This window comes from Sturnus vulgaris, chromosome 1 (genome assembly GCF_052056855.1).
Source record: "Sturnus vulgaris isolate bStuVul1 chromosome 1, bStuVul1.hap1, whole genome shotgun sequence".
Classification (NCBI taxonomy): Eukaryota; Metazoa; Chordata; class Aves; order Passeriformes; family Sturnidae; genus Sturnus; species Sturnus vulgaris.
In genome coordinates this window covers 62,743,539-62,757,740 of record NC_142243.1, presented here as the reverse complement: position 1 = coordinate 62,757,740, position 14,202 = coordinate 62,743,539, and the positions used below count along the sequence as shown (strand labels likewise).

Here is a 14,202-nt window from a genome sequence, read left to right as displayed (position 1 = left end):
GAAAGGATCTTTTCTTGGTTCTCTTTTTCCTGCTACTAATAAACAATTCATATTTCTCTTGTCCATATTTTTTCCCACAAGTATTTTAATTTCAATATATCTCTAAGGAGCTTAAGGTGTTTTCTTGCTTGTGTTTTTTTGAGGATTTTTAAAATTCTATTTATAAAGGTGATTCCTGGCAGGTACATAAATGCATGTGTAATGTCCAAATGGAGAAATATTAATTGTTTTAGGTAAATATGACCATTTTATTAGTCCTGCAAAATTGGACGCCATCGTTAGTAAGACTTTTCTTTATATTCTTTAATTAGCATTACTAGGATTTTTATGAATATTTTTATAGATGGTATTTGAAAGTCTTTTCTAATAGCAGCTTGCTGCTTAACCATACTGTATTAAAACTAGACAGGCAGTAAAATAATTTTTATTAACATACGCCTACACCTACTTTTAATTCTCTAATTAATGGAATTCTTTATATTAGTTTTTAACACCAACAAAAAGAAACAGGGCATATTGTGACACTCTGTGACACACTGTGGCTCCTGGTAAGGTTGTCATGAAAAAAGCAACCCAAACAATAAAAACCCCAGACAAGTTCTGCCATTCTGCTCTCTTACAAAAGAAGCTAACAAAAATGTTATCTGCAGCTGTGAAATGGTTTGACCATTTAACTGAGAATTTTTTAACATTTCATTTGAGGGAGTGAACAAGTCTGGGACTTTCTCTTCCTGAGAAAAATTGCCCATGGAGTGCAAGTAGGGATGAATCAAAGTTACTGAGCTATATGGAATTCATCAACTACAATTTGCTCTTAACTCACTGGCAATGCTTACGACTTTGCATGAAGTGTTTGGGAAACTAGCCAAAGACAGAGGAATAATTCCCCCTCATTTATCAAGAACTTATACAAACCCAATCCCTTACCTTGCACATAAAGCAGTGGTATCCAGATTGCCTGTGCCTTTGTGTTTACATCTGTTAGAACTTCTTAACACAAATGGCTTGAATTAGGCTTAAGAAAAATATCTGGGATTTGGGTGAGGTAGCTTTGTTTTCAGGTTTTTTAGGGGTTTGGTTGCCTTTTTAAAAAAAATATTTTAAATAGGCCTTTGGGTGTGTGCCACAGCTTTAACCAAGAGAGATTTAAATGTTCTGTTAATCGATAAGATTCCAGGGGTGGGTCTCACATTCACATCATATTTTCTGCAGTGCAACCTTGCTAAGGTTGGAGTTTAGCTCATTAAAAAAAAAAAAGTCTCCTTGCTTTGGTGCCAGAGAACTGAAGTAGACTTTGAAGTCTTAGATATATTTGCAGAATGGGGACACTAGGCAACAACACTTTTTTTTTTCTTCCCACAGAGCCTCTCTAAGTCTTTTCAGTTCCTTTGTAAAGGCATCATTCACAGCACTAAAATGGTCTTTTAGTCTTTCTGCTCATGCACTCTTGACTTATGTCCTGAGAAGAGATCTGGCAGGCAGGGAGTAGGTTTGTGAATGTGGTACCTGTGCAGGAGGGGCCTGGAGGAAGAGGGACCCTCAGCCACCCCCACAGCCCCCTCGGTTTTCACACCTGATGCCCTCTGATGTTAGGCTCATCCTAACACATCCATGTTTCACATCCATGGTGTGACATTCCGTGGTCTTCCTCCTGCTTTAGGACCCATCATGGCCAGCAATGGGATCAAGGTGAAGAAGAGACCTGAGGCTGCATTAGTATAGGGTTAGCTCTTGGAGAGGGGTGTGGGGCACGAGTCACAAGTCCATTGGCACCACTGGGTGTGATTTATACTGACCAAAGGGGTCTTGGAGATGAAACCTTGGGTACAAAATTATGCATGTCCCTTGAGACAAGCAAATAAACAAATGGTTATGTGCAAAACAGGTGTAGTAGTGTTAGAAAAAACCTACTAATTGGTGCCTATTTATATAGTGGCTTATGCATATGCTAAACCTGCATATCCACATACCTGCATGCATGTCCTGTGCTGCTCTGCCAGGTTTATGTGAGACAGAGAGAAACATTAGATGATCAGCTGCTCTACAGCCCGGGGTATGCCAGAGCATGAGGAAATATGCAGAATTGCCTGTGCTGACTGCCATACTATGGATTTTGGAAGTCAACTCTTGTAGTAAAATTTGTCTCGCCCTTGAATATCTTTAGAGTTTTTGAGCCCCAGTGTATTGACCTGTAAAACAGACAGAGGTCACTGATCTGCCAGGAAGCAGAGTTTATTCATCTACAGATTAATATTTTGAAGTGGTAAAATGGGTTTAGAAGAGAAGCGTATACTCCTTAAATTAATTCTGCTAAATAATTGTTGCTAATGCCAAACGTGCAAGAGTTCAAAATCACAACTTTTAAGAGCTATTGCAGACTCAGCTGCCACATAACAAATGCAGCCTAAAAAACAACCCTATCACTCTCTATGCAAATACTGCAAGGATTGTACAAAAAATGGGATACCAGTTAATCAATGAGATGTAGAGAAACCCCAGTTTAAAAATTCCGCAGAAAAATTCTTAATCTTTATAATCTTCATGTTCTGCTTTCACTTTAACATCTGCAGTTCTGCTGTCTTCAATAATATTGTTCCATTTTAAATCAGAGGAGATTTTTTATTAGTCTTATTTTTGGTTGATGTAGTCTTCATAGGTTATGGTTTGCAATTTTCTAATTTCTGGATTTGCAAGTTCTGGAGGAAAATCTCTTTTAGAGTGTTTAGATAGAAAGACATAGTGTCTGGGATGCCCTGTCCATCTGGCTGATATCCCACAAACACAGCTTCTATAAATTTTTAAGTCCTGTGTACCATTTCAAGAAAAAAAATGTTGGAAGTAAAGACTGTTTACATGGTTTTTTTGAGAAAACAGTGGTCAGTAATAGTCAGTTTGGGTTAAAGACAGACCTGCAGTTCACTAGAGTAACTTGACTGCTGTCAGTTTACACCAGGAGTTAGGTTTGGAGCCAGCTGAAGTCAGTGGTCATCTCTTAGCCTAGGTAGGAGGCGTAGAAATAGCTGAGACACCAGGGGAGTCAGTGAAGAACTCTACAAAGGCATGCAGTAAATACCAGATGGTATATTATGAATGCTGAACAGCAAATTAAATTGGGATAATTTTTTCATCACATCTTATTATGGGGAAATTATTTCAAAGGGTTCTGCTGTCTTTGGAGAAATGCACTAATTTTAGATCCTGAATGTTTTTCCCTTGAACTGTGAGCAGTTGGCCTTGAGTGGCAGAGGAAATGGTAAAGGACAGCAGCCAAAGCTGCTGGAAAACAGCTGATGTCTGATTTTTCTGAGCAAAAGTACAGCTGCAAAATGCTTAAAATTGCAGTGTGTAACACGCAGAGTGATTTGAGCCAGGTTCTCAAAATGCAAATCAATCTATATCTGTTTCTGCAGTGCTGTGTTCCTTGGAGTTGCACCATTGTAAAATGTCTAGGAAAAAATACTCAAAACATCTTTTCTCTATTTTTTTTTTCCATCTGAAAATCATGATGCCAAGTCTTCCTTAGTTTTACATAAACTGCCAGAGTGTTGTTGCCATTACTCTCAACTCCCACTGCTGTGCCTACAAAAAGAAGAAGACCTGGTCATGCTGTCTCATTATAATTGATCTTCCTTGATTTTTGGGCACTTGTAGGATACTCTCATCCGCTGCAGCTGCTCTTGCAAAAATGTCAGATAATCTATAGATGCTCATTTTCATTACAGCTGAGAGGCCATCTGGATGTAAAAATAAAAAAAAAAAAATCATCAGAATGTAAAAGAATAATTTAGAATTTTATAATGTAGCGTAATGGACACATACATTCCACGGAGTCCAGAAAATAAGCAGAGAAAAGGAAAGTAGTAACACAAAAAAATTAGCTCAAGACTTAAAGTGTTCACTGATTAGTGTTTCAGCTGCTGAAGCTGCTGCTGCCAGTGGTGGTAATTAAATTCTAGGACCAAGGAACACAGGTTTTTAATGTAGGACAGGACATCAGTGATGCAATGGCAGCTGTGAGCATATTTGAGAATAGAAATTTGCCAGTGAATGACCTCTATATTCCTAGTTCTCTAGGAAGAACTAAATAGGAAATTGTCTGATGAGACTCTTTAGTATTGTAATATATTCTTAATGCTTTAGAATCAACTTCCTGTCTTTTAATTAAATATCCTTCAGGAAAGGATTCTTGGGTCTAGAATAGAAACTGTTCAAAATCAGAGAAAGGGATCCTTATATTGGTTGATTTGCCTAGGTTTGTCTCTTCTCCCTGTTTTCAGAATTCTCTCAATATAGAATGGATTTTTTTCTTTTAATAGTAATCTCTAAGTTTCAAAATGTGAAAACAGTTTCTTGGCCAACTTTTGTCAAGAAAGGCTAAATCAGATGAGATCTGTGAAACGAGAAGAAATCATGTTATAACTTGGTTCTTTATATGTTAGAGTAGGTTTTAGATACCAGTCTGATTTTTGAGACAAAATTAATTCACTTGCAATAACAGCAAATACATAAAACCAGCTTTCAGAAAACTGTAATCTCAGAGGAAACGAACCTATGGTCAAACAACATCAGTTACAAGTTTGAAAGCATGGCAGGCTACTTCCAGCCAGGTGTGGTCACTGGAGGTTCCCAATGGGTGCTCCTGCTTGATGGTGCCAGCTGGTGCCAACATCTTTTGAAAAATGCAGACAAAAGGGAATATTTATTAACCAGAAAATCAAGTCTTACCCTGACCTCCATGGGGAATGAGAAGCAAATTGCCCTGGGGAAAGCAATAAATCCTCCTTGATATAAAATAATGCCTTTCAATTTGAGGACGTAATTAGTTTGTTGTTGATGTTTAAAACTGTGAAAAACTGAAGTGCTGTATATGAAAACTTTCCAAGAATTAGTCTTTTCATGCTGAGATCATAAATTCACAGTTCTAACTGTTTTTTACTTGATGTAGGATTCAGACAGGATTTTTAACTCTCTGTGCTGGCCCCTTCTCTCCATCCTTTAAGAGACAAAGTGACAACCTTCTGTCCCCATACATGCATGCATATACTAAGGGTCAAAATGTAATTTTTAGGAACAGCCAATGGAGAATTCCATCTCCCTTAGAAAATAATAATAAAAAATAATTATCAGTTTTAAAAAAACCTCCAATTCCATCTATTCAGGAAAAATACTATTCATATGTATTTGAATCATTAATGAATATAATGCACTGCAACAATTGCAGTGAGAATGACAATACAAATAGACCTAGAAAAAGGAGAAATTAAAACATTTTCTAACACAGGACAAGACTACTCTTTCTACTGTCTCTCTTTTATATTATCTTTAATTAATTATTTTTATTATTTAATTAATAAATTTCCATAAAAGTCTTTATTTACATATTTAATCTTTTTGTGAGGTTTATCTCTTCTTGGAAAACTGAAGTAAACTTTAAAATAAACCAAACCAAATGCAATAGAAAAAAATGTTGAATCCTGCTGTGTGAGTGATAAGGCATATCAGAGAGTAAAATTCCTTTCTCTTTCTCTTCTTTTTTTTCCTAGTTTACCACACTGTGATCTAGATGTACTTGGTTTATGACAAATCATTTGTCAACATTCTCTTGCAATTTTCTGTGTGAAAAATTAAGCTATACTGCTGTGGCTAACTGCTTTGTTGCTTCTGTAGCTGCCAGCTTTTCTGTCTACTTGCTCTTCTTAACAACAAAATATATTTAAAGATTATTTTGGTTCAAGAGGTTGTGCCAGAATGTTTTTAGTGATCTTCTCTGTTTACATTTGACGTCTATTATAACAGCATAGCCTGAGTTTTTCCCACAGACTTTAATAAATGTTGACTTTTTTGAACACAGCTCTAATTTATGCAATACAACATCTCTGGGTACTTCTCAAGGTGATTTTTAATCTAGATGAGTTTCTCCATGTAACCTTGGCTTTCTGGCACACCTGAGAAGTATGGATACTGCGTGGGGGAGAAGGGGCTGCATGGGCTGCTTCCACTGCCAAGAATTTTTTATTTCACACAGCAACCTGAAAAATATCTGCTGCACAGATGACAATAAGCACTCTGGCAATTATTAATGCACCTCAAATCTTGCATTTTCTCATTCCATAAAATACAAAATGCTTTCTATGTCGGATGTGTCAGGACTCACTGGCAACATTGCAGTTGCAGATGTACTGAGCATCAAACTAGGGAATTAATTTATCCAAATAATTAGCTCATTTCTCTCCAGTGCTTTTGTTTCAGACCACTGGACATCAAATGCTAGTCAGTTCATAATATTCTATAATATAAACATATAATAGAATATAATATATAATATATAATATATAATATAGAATATAGAATATAAAATAATAAAATAATAAATACAAAATAAAATAATACAAAATATATAATATATAATATAAATAATATAATATAAACCATGTTCATAATAAATGTAAGAAAAAATTGTCTTTAAATTTCAAATGGTTTATGTTATGCTAGCTATCCTACCTGCCTGGATATAGTCTTCTATTCTAAAATAATCTTAGAAACTAGTTTCACGCTAACTTTTCCATGTCAGCAGCTCTTGATGTTATCTCTGCATTATGTATGCAGAGAAATCAAAGTTCAACTGCTCTAAAGATGTTGTCTCAATCTAGTGCATGTGTATGTAAACTTGATTTCAGAGGGGGTTTTTTGCAGTTCAGTATGAAAGATTATGTAGTGCTCTTGCTGTTTCTAGACCTTTGCTTCAGCTCATTTTTTTTTCAACTTCAAGCATACAATTTATTATCATACAATTTATTATATAATTTAGCATAAGATCAGACAAAGTCAGGATTTTTTTCTGAAGGGAAGATTCTGCTGTGCTTTTCCTCTGAATTTTCCACTTTGACCTTTCCACATGGGGAGACATCTCTTTCCTTTTTCCCCGTGCAGCTCTGCCCTATCAGTGTCTGCAGCTCTATCAGACCAGTGATTTCCCCAGCAGCTGGAAGTGCATTGGCAATGGGAAACTCTGGGCTCTTGTGCTGGGTTGTTTGTGAGAACTTTAACACAAAATTTTCAGAGAGACCAAGGAGAACATCTACGAAGAAACCTCTAGAACTCTGCTACAGGAGCTGGCCTGTTCCCAGGTTTCGAAGCTCTTTTTTAAACACCTTTTGAATTTCTCAAAAGAATATGTACATGGTCACCTAACTTCATGTGACATGTCTCCCATTCTGCTGACACAGCCACCATAATGACTTTCTAGTTTGCTTCCATTAAAGCTACTTCCTTAAATTTCAAGTGTAAAAGGTGGGCTGGGATAATACTGTCTTTAGGCAGGAAAAGTCTCAAGTATCAGTACTAGGCTAAGCAGATGAAGTCTAATGGAGGACCTCTTTTTAAAATTTGATGATGAATTGCTGGTGAAAATCTAGGAATGTTTCATTTAGCCTTTTTTGTGTGTCAGATGAATGAAACAGAGGCTGTAAATTGAAAAAAAAAATAAAAGAGAGGAAAATAGCAATTTTTACCAGCCCAGATTAGAATATTTCTAGACGTATATAAAAAGAAAATGGAAATCACAGGGAACTTATAAAACATCCCCAGTTCATTCATTACATATAATATGACCTAGATTCTTTGCAGCAAAAGTGCATTTTGGAAGCAGTATTTTTATTTTGACATCTATCCCCACCTAGTGTCTGTGACTCTTATTTCAAAAAATTCATCTCTATTTTCTTCTTCTGATTCCTTTCATCTCCCCTTTCTCCAGCAGAAAGGAAAAGAAAAAAAATCTGCTTTTTCCATAGCAATGACTTTCTTCTGCTGATAAATATGGCTTTTTTAAAGGAACTGCAGTCTTTTGATGTCTGTGGGAGGTATGCAAATATTCATTTTTTCTCTACCCTACAGAGAACCGATCAATCTACTGAACAAAAAATATTCTCTATTAATGAAATCAATTAAGATTAGGCAAATTTTGTCCTCAGCCTCTTGCAACTTCTAATACTATGAACCTTGAGTTGTACCTTGAGCAATGTACAACTTTTCAGTAGGTTTCACATCAGTATTTTGTATTTGTACACTTACTAGCAAAAGAACTGGCATCAAATATTTTCATCACCTAGTATTTTTCCTTTTGATTCTTAGAAGTATGTAAAGTCCTAATTAATATTTTTATTAGTACATTTGAATTTAATGACAATTTAAAACAAGATGTTTAAAAAAATCTTATACATTTGAAAACCTTTGTACCAATGAAGGTGAAAGCAAAGTTGTGTAGCTCAATGCCTAAAAGTACAGCCCATCTTTAAAGTAAATAACCACACTGTTCAGCTGTCCAAAATATGGAACAGAAAGTCAAAGTTATTCCAAAGGAAAGAAATAGCCAATAAAATATTATAATTTATGATTTTTTTGGTAGTTATTTAATGTCAAAACCCTGTTTTTTCTCTTACAGAAATGTGACCTTATATATACAAAATTGCATTATGCTTGCAATACTAGAAATAAAATAACATTAAAAGCCAGTGGGACTGAGTGTTGATTGTTTGTTAGTCATTGTTTTTAAAGATTTCTACCCTAGAAAGACATTTATCTATCCTTTGCAAAATATTTCAATTTTATTCTTATTATTTCAGGGGAGGAAGAAAAGAAAGGATTCTTTGCTCTGTGCTTATATACACACATGATACAGTTTTTTCTAGGTTTATTGTTAGGTATAGACAATCTGTTTTGTACATTGGAGCAATATAAACATCTAGAAAACTCAAGAAATCATACCTCAGTCTAGAGAAAACAGCATCAAATGCCCTAAAATGTGAATACTATTTGTTGTTATTAGTGGTTTTGGGTGACTGTGTGCAGCTTCTATAAAGATATTAACCTTTTAGAATACTTTTTTGAAAACTTTGCTGCTTGTATCTCTAGCCTCAGTTTCAGTGCTCAGCTTGTTTCAGAAGCTCCACCATCCAAGTATGAACATTTACTAGAACAGTTCATTGAAAGCCACAGCCATATGCCAATTTCAAGTCTCTGTTTCTCAATTAAATGGCAGCTGTGTATTCCATTTAGGCCTTCTGGGGCTTGGAATATGCACTGTAAATTTCACTTCATATGCACTCTAAAATTCATTTCTCCGTGATAGCCTTCTTGTAATTACTCTACAGGTGCTACTCCTGCAGTATCATGAGATTTGTTTCCAAGCATTTTTAAGAGTTGTTATGAAATGGGGGAAAGTTAAATTAAATTGCCAATGAAATGTTTAAACTTTCTTTCTATCAGGGTAAAGTGAAACACTGTACATCTTGAGGGATGTGACCCCCAAAATAATCTGAATATTTACAAAATGCATCAAAAATCTAAGCAGTGGGGAAGAATGAGAAAAACTCTTGGTAAATGCAAGAGAAAATATGCATATGAAAATATTTGGGAGTTATTGTGCTTAAGACATTCTGCTTAAATATGAACTCCAGGGACAGAATAATTATATGCTATCATATAATATAATAATATTGTTATGTTATAATATGTTATCATATAATATATTAACATTCATATTATTATATGAAAAAACATGGTTTTTTCGTTTGTTATATTACATCTTCATCCAACAGAAGTAAAAGTGGAGATAATAGCTCAGTGAAGGATTGTTTATATAAAGTTGTTGTAAAGTCTGTAAGTCCAGGAAAATTTTCTTGAGAAAACTGCCTGAAAAAGTAAAATCTAAGATCAAAAGTTATTGGAGGACTGAATTGCCACAGAAATTCTGGATTTTTTCAAAGCCTTTCATTATGGTAGACAAATGTGCAAGATTTTTGCAACATACTTTCCAATAAAACAACTTTACTATTCATAAGATTGTCTTTTCTGGCTTCTTACCCTGTACTCCCCCCAAGTTCTCATAAATTTTACTTACAACTCTAATTTAGTAATGGTGTGACTTTATTTCACCATAAGTGCAGTCAATTTGTGAAGGAGGAGCTAGCTGAGCATTGTAAAATAAGGAGAGGCTTATTTAATATGCCCTGAAAGAGTATAATGTTGTGAAAGAACTCACACTTGGGTGAAACATAGAGCTTACTGTTAGAGGATAATATTGACAATCAAATGTAAAACTTTTTTGTTTTATATACTTTACACTAAAAGAGAACATCTAAAGACATAATTGCTTTTGGAGGAGAGTGTAATCCCCATTTTTTTTAAGCTCTGGAATGATGAGTTTCCAGTTTTGCTTTGTCTCCTCTGTACCCACTGATATTCCAGTAGCATTTAAGATACAACCAGCATCAATCTCCTGGCATGATTCTGAAAGCTTTTCTTGCATTTTATTATAAGGAATATCCTCAACATGGCAGTGAAGTTCTGTGGGAGTGAGGTGTAAACAGATTTTGAGAAGCCTGCAGAGATTCTCTTTGCTTGCCCAGGGAAAGACAAGCAAAAGAGGCTGGCAGCCTGCAAGGTTTTGGAGCACCTTTCCTCAGGGTACTTTATTGATGAGTAGCAAGATTGGCACCCTTAAAATAGATTTCATGTTTACCCTCGTACAGAGAGATCAGCTATATGGCATACATTGGAATGTGATGAGTCACTTCTGAAACAAGGAATAAGACTACCCGAGGTTTAGTAGAATGCAGCACTCCTTCAAAAAGTTCAGACTGCATCCTTCCATGACATAACCATATACTTAATTTTGCAGGTAGTAATTTAAAAAAAAATGAGTAAGCTGGTGTAGGCAGCATGACAAAGATGTTTAGTTGCTTGTGCTGTGCAAGCACTTTGTTAATACTGTTATTTGTGAATTACTCTGGATTTGAGCTATGGAAACCTGCAACTCTTATCATGGAATGAATAATCATCACTCATAGCACTCATTACCAATAACATTTCTATTTGAGTCTTATTTTTTTTTTATTAATTGTATTAAGATGCTGGGTCTCATTTAAGTTTTGCAATCCTTTAATTTAGTTGTCATTGAAAATTCACATATTAACATGGTTAAATATCTATTTTGAAAGCTGTATCTTTCCTGTCTTTGTTTCAACTGAACTCCAAGTGTTTGTCCTTTCTTACATTTTCAGATATTTTTTTCTCTGTTGCAGATGATAATTTTTCCTTTGACCTTATATGTTGCGAATGGCCTTAATGAAATTAAAATTATGCTTAAAGAAGGAGTTTACCTTTTTTACACTCAAAATATTCACAAGTCAAGGAACAAATGCTCACAACATTTTTTAGCCCCAATGGCCTTAAAAGTAACACACGAAACAAAGAAAAAAAGAGAGATTTTGTAATCTCTGCAATAAATCAAATTACTTGGAAGAGACATGTATTCTTTCATTTTATGCCAGCTTACTTGAAAAGAGAATGAAATTGACATCATTATTAAGAAATATGAGTAAGCAATGAAAGGAAAGCTAAGAACAACTTTCTTACTTTCTCTCAGGAATGCTGTGGTATCTGAGGTGCTCTGGGACACTCTGCCTGACTCCAGCCAGCATCCATCAGCAGAAAAGGACACAGACCTGCCAGCGTTTGTATTTAAAGGGGCAGTGATGGACCTGATGACAGATTCACATGGTGATGAGTTCTTCAGCAGCCTCAGCAGCGATTTTCCTTTAAATAGCTCAGAGAAGACTGAGAGATTTCCAGTAAAGTCTCAGCATGCTGGATTTTTTAATGAGAGAAGCAATATTTATTTGTGGGAGAAAAATGTTATTACATGGACTCTGACTTTCATCTTTCATCATACAATGAGATAGGTGATGTAAGAGATTTGCAGTTTTTCCCAGACATGCAATTTATCCAACTTTAACAAAAGAGCTTATTTAAATCAGTAGCTCAAAGAATTATGTGGCAGCTATAACAGAACTGGTTTTCTTTGATACCACTCTTGAAACCTCTTCAATTCAATTCCAAGATGGTGTAGAAAAAGATTAGAATTGTTATTTCCCAGTTAACATTTTAAGTTCTTCCACTTAAAATTTGGTAAGGGTACTAGATAACTATTTTTGCTAAAAATAAAAGTTGAGCAAATACATAACTTTTTTAGAGCTTCAAATGTAAAAAAGATCTAAATTAAAACAGGCATATTATGACAGATAAAATGTAAACATCCATAAAATCTCATTTCATTATGTGCTCAGTAACACATGGAAAATGGAATGAGACTTAAGTTGCACTAATATAAACAAAGTAATTTTAGAAATTAGAATTTAAAAAGGTAAAATTAAAAATTAGACCACGGGTTGCACAACCTTTCTGTGTAATGAAAGAGTAAGGGGCTTAACAGGAAGAGCTGCAGTTATAATGCATTCGTAGTATAAATGAAACTGATAGAACAGCCCTCCAAAAATAACATAGCAATGTATTATGTGGTGAACATTTTCAGTAGAAATGTTGTCTCGTTGTGCTTTAGACATTATTATGTAGCTATCATATATTTTTAGATTTTCAGCATGAAATATTCTAGTGGCCACTAACTGAGTCATTTCATATTACCTTCTGAAAGGTTAACATATTGCTGCTGGTATCATTTGACAGCTTGAATTTTGAAGAATGAGACATTATATATGAGAGCAGGGTTTTTAGTTACCTGAATATTGGCAAATCGTGGGAGTTGTCCACCTATACAATTCAGATTGATATACAGAATTAAAGGATTATATGTCTAATATTTCCACTAGGAAAAAAAAAAAAAAAAGAAATATTCCCTTGCAGCTGAGAATGAAACAAAAATATGACACTATGTATGAATGTTATATTATGTCCTGGGAGGCTAATTTAAATATTTTTTTTATTATTTTCATTTTGATCATAATAATTAAGTTATAGGTCAGATATTAAATAGTAGATGGAAAAGAACAGATGCATAATGATAAATCAAAAATCATAAAATACAGATGCTACAGGAGAAATATTTGTACCTATGGGAGAAAAATGCTCTGTTGGGTCATTCAGCTTGACTGAATAATTCGGGCCTGATGCAAGCCTCCCCCAAATATTGTGGAATATAATGTATTACATCTTTTTAGCCTAATTTTAGAGCTCTAAAAAATATATAGGGTGGCCTTCATGTCCTCTGGCACCTGCATTTGCTTTGCAGAAAAGGTGAAAGCTGAAAGGCAGGACAAAGGAGGTTCCTCTTTGGATGAAGAATCAACTGCAGCAACACCAGCATTTGCTCCAGCTTTGCTCAGCTCAGTTCACATGTCTGCAAGAGTGAGTTCCTGCAGGGACTGATGAACATAAAGCCACTCAAAACTTCATGAACTGAGCTCAGGGCACTCTGTGTCAGCTCCCACACATATGCCTGTTATCACCATTCACCCCAGTGCTTAGAAGAAAAAAAATTGTCTTGTGCTACAGCTGACTTTAATGTGGACAATAAGAAGGGTTGCAATTTTCCTTTTCTTCTGGTCATTAAAAGCAAAATTTCCATCCACTAAAGAATTGAACTGGAACTACAGAATAGCAAACAAAGGAAATATAAACTGAATAAATGCACTCGACTTTAGATTGGCTCAAGAATTTTTGCTTTTTATTAAATATTTTTCCCAGCAGATCTTTTTATTATTTAAAAAGTTTTTTGAAGTTGTTTTACAGATGTTATATCTAACTGGAAGCAAACTGCAATACCTCCCTCTAGCATCTGTTTTGTCTTTTGTGCAAAATTGCATAATTAATTGCTTCCATTTTATTGCTAATTGTAGTTGTTTTATATATGACAGTGACTCTGCAATCAATGGAAATTTTGTTACTGGCCATTCTTGAAATGTTCATAAGCTGTGGTATGTTCTAGAGCTTTATGAATACTACAATGTCCCCTTGTTTAGTGACAATACTAAGTACAATTAATATGTTTAGATGTTTAGAGATTTTTTGCATGTTTTTGTGTATGTGTGATCCAAAATTAAAAGTTTTGGCCTGGACAAAAATTTGCTTGTGCAGTGTGTCTGGAAATATCACTAAATATAAAAGGCATAAAACAGAGCAATAATGAAATGTCTGGGCTACTGCCCATTAGTATGTTCCCCAACCAGAATGATGTCAAATTAATCTCCAGAATGTGACTGTGTTTACATTAATCAGTATAATGCATTGTTACATGACTAAATTTGCAAACATTTAGGAATATCACAAAACACAGCTAGTCATGTTGATCAAAGACTAAGGAATTCAAATTTTGTACCTCTCTTCTCTAAATATCCTGGCTTTGTTCAG

At 34.8% G+C, this 14,202-nt stretch overlaps 1 long non-coding RNA gene across 1 annotated transcript in view; it reads left to right on the top strand.

Moving 5' to 3' along the window:
- LOC148225257 (uncharacterized) overlaps window positions 1-13,824 on the top strand; it is a 129,750-nt gene extending 115,926 nt beyond the window's left edge. Inside the window, exon 4 of the long non-coding RNA XR_015799133.1 lies at window positions 11,426-13,824. This is a non-coding gene — a long non-coding RNA (uncharacterized LOC148225257). The remainder of the gene's footprint in view (window positions 1-11,425) is intronic.
- Window positions 13,825-14,202: the final 378 nt, after the last annotated feature.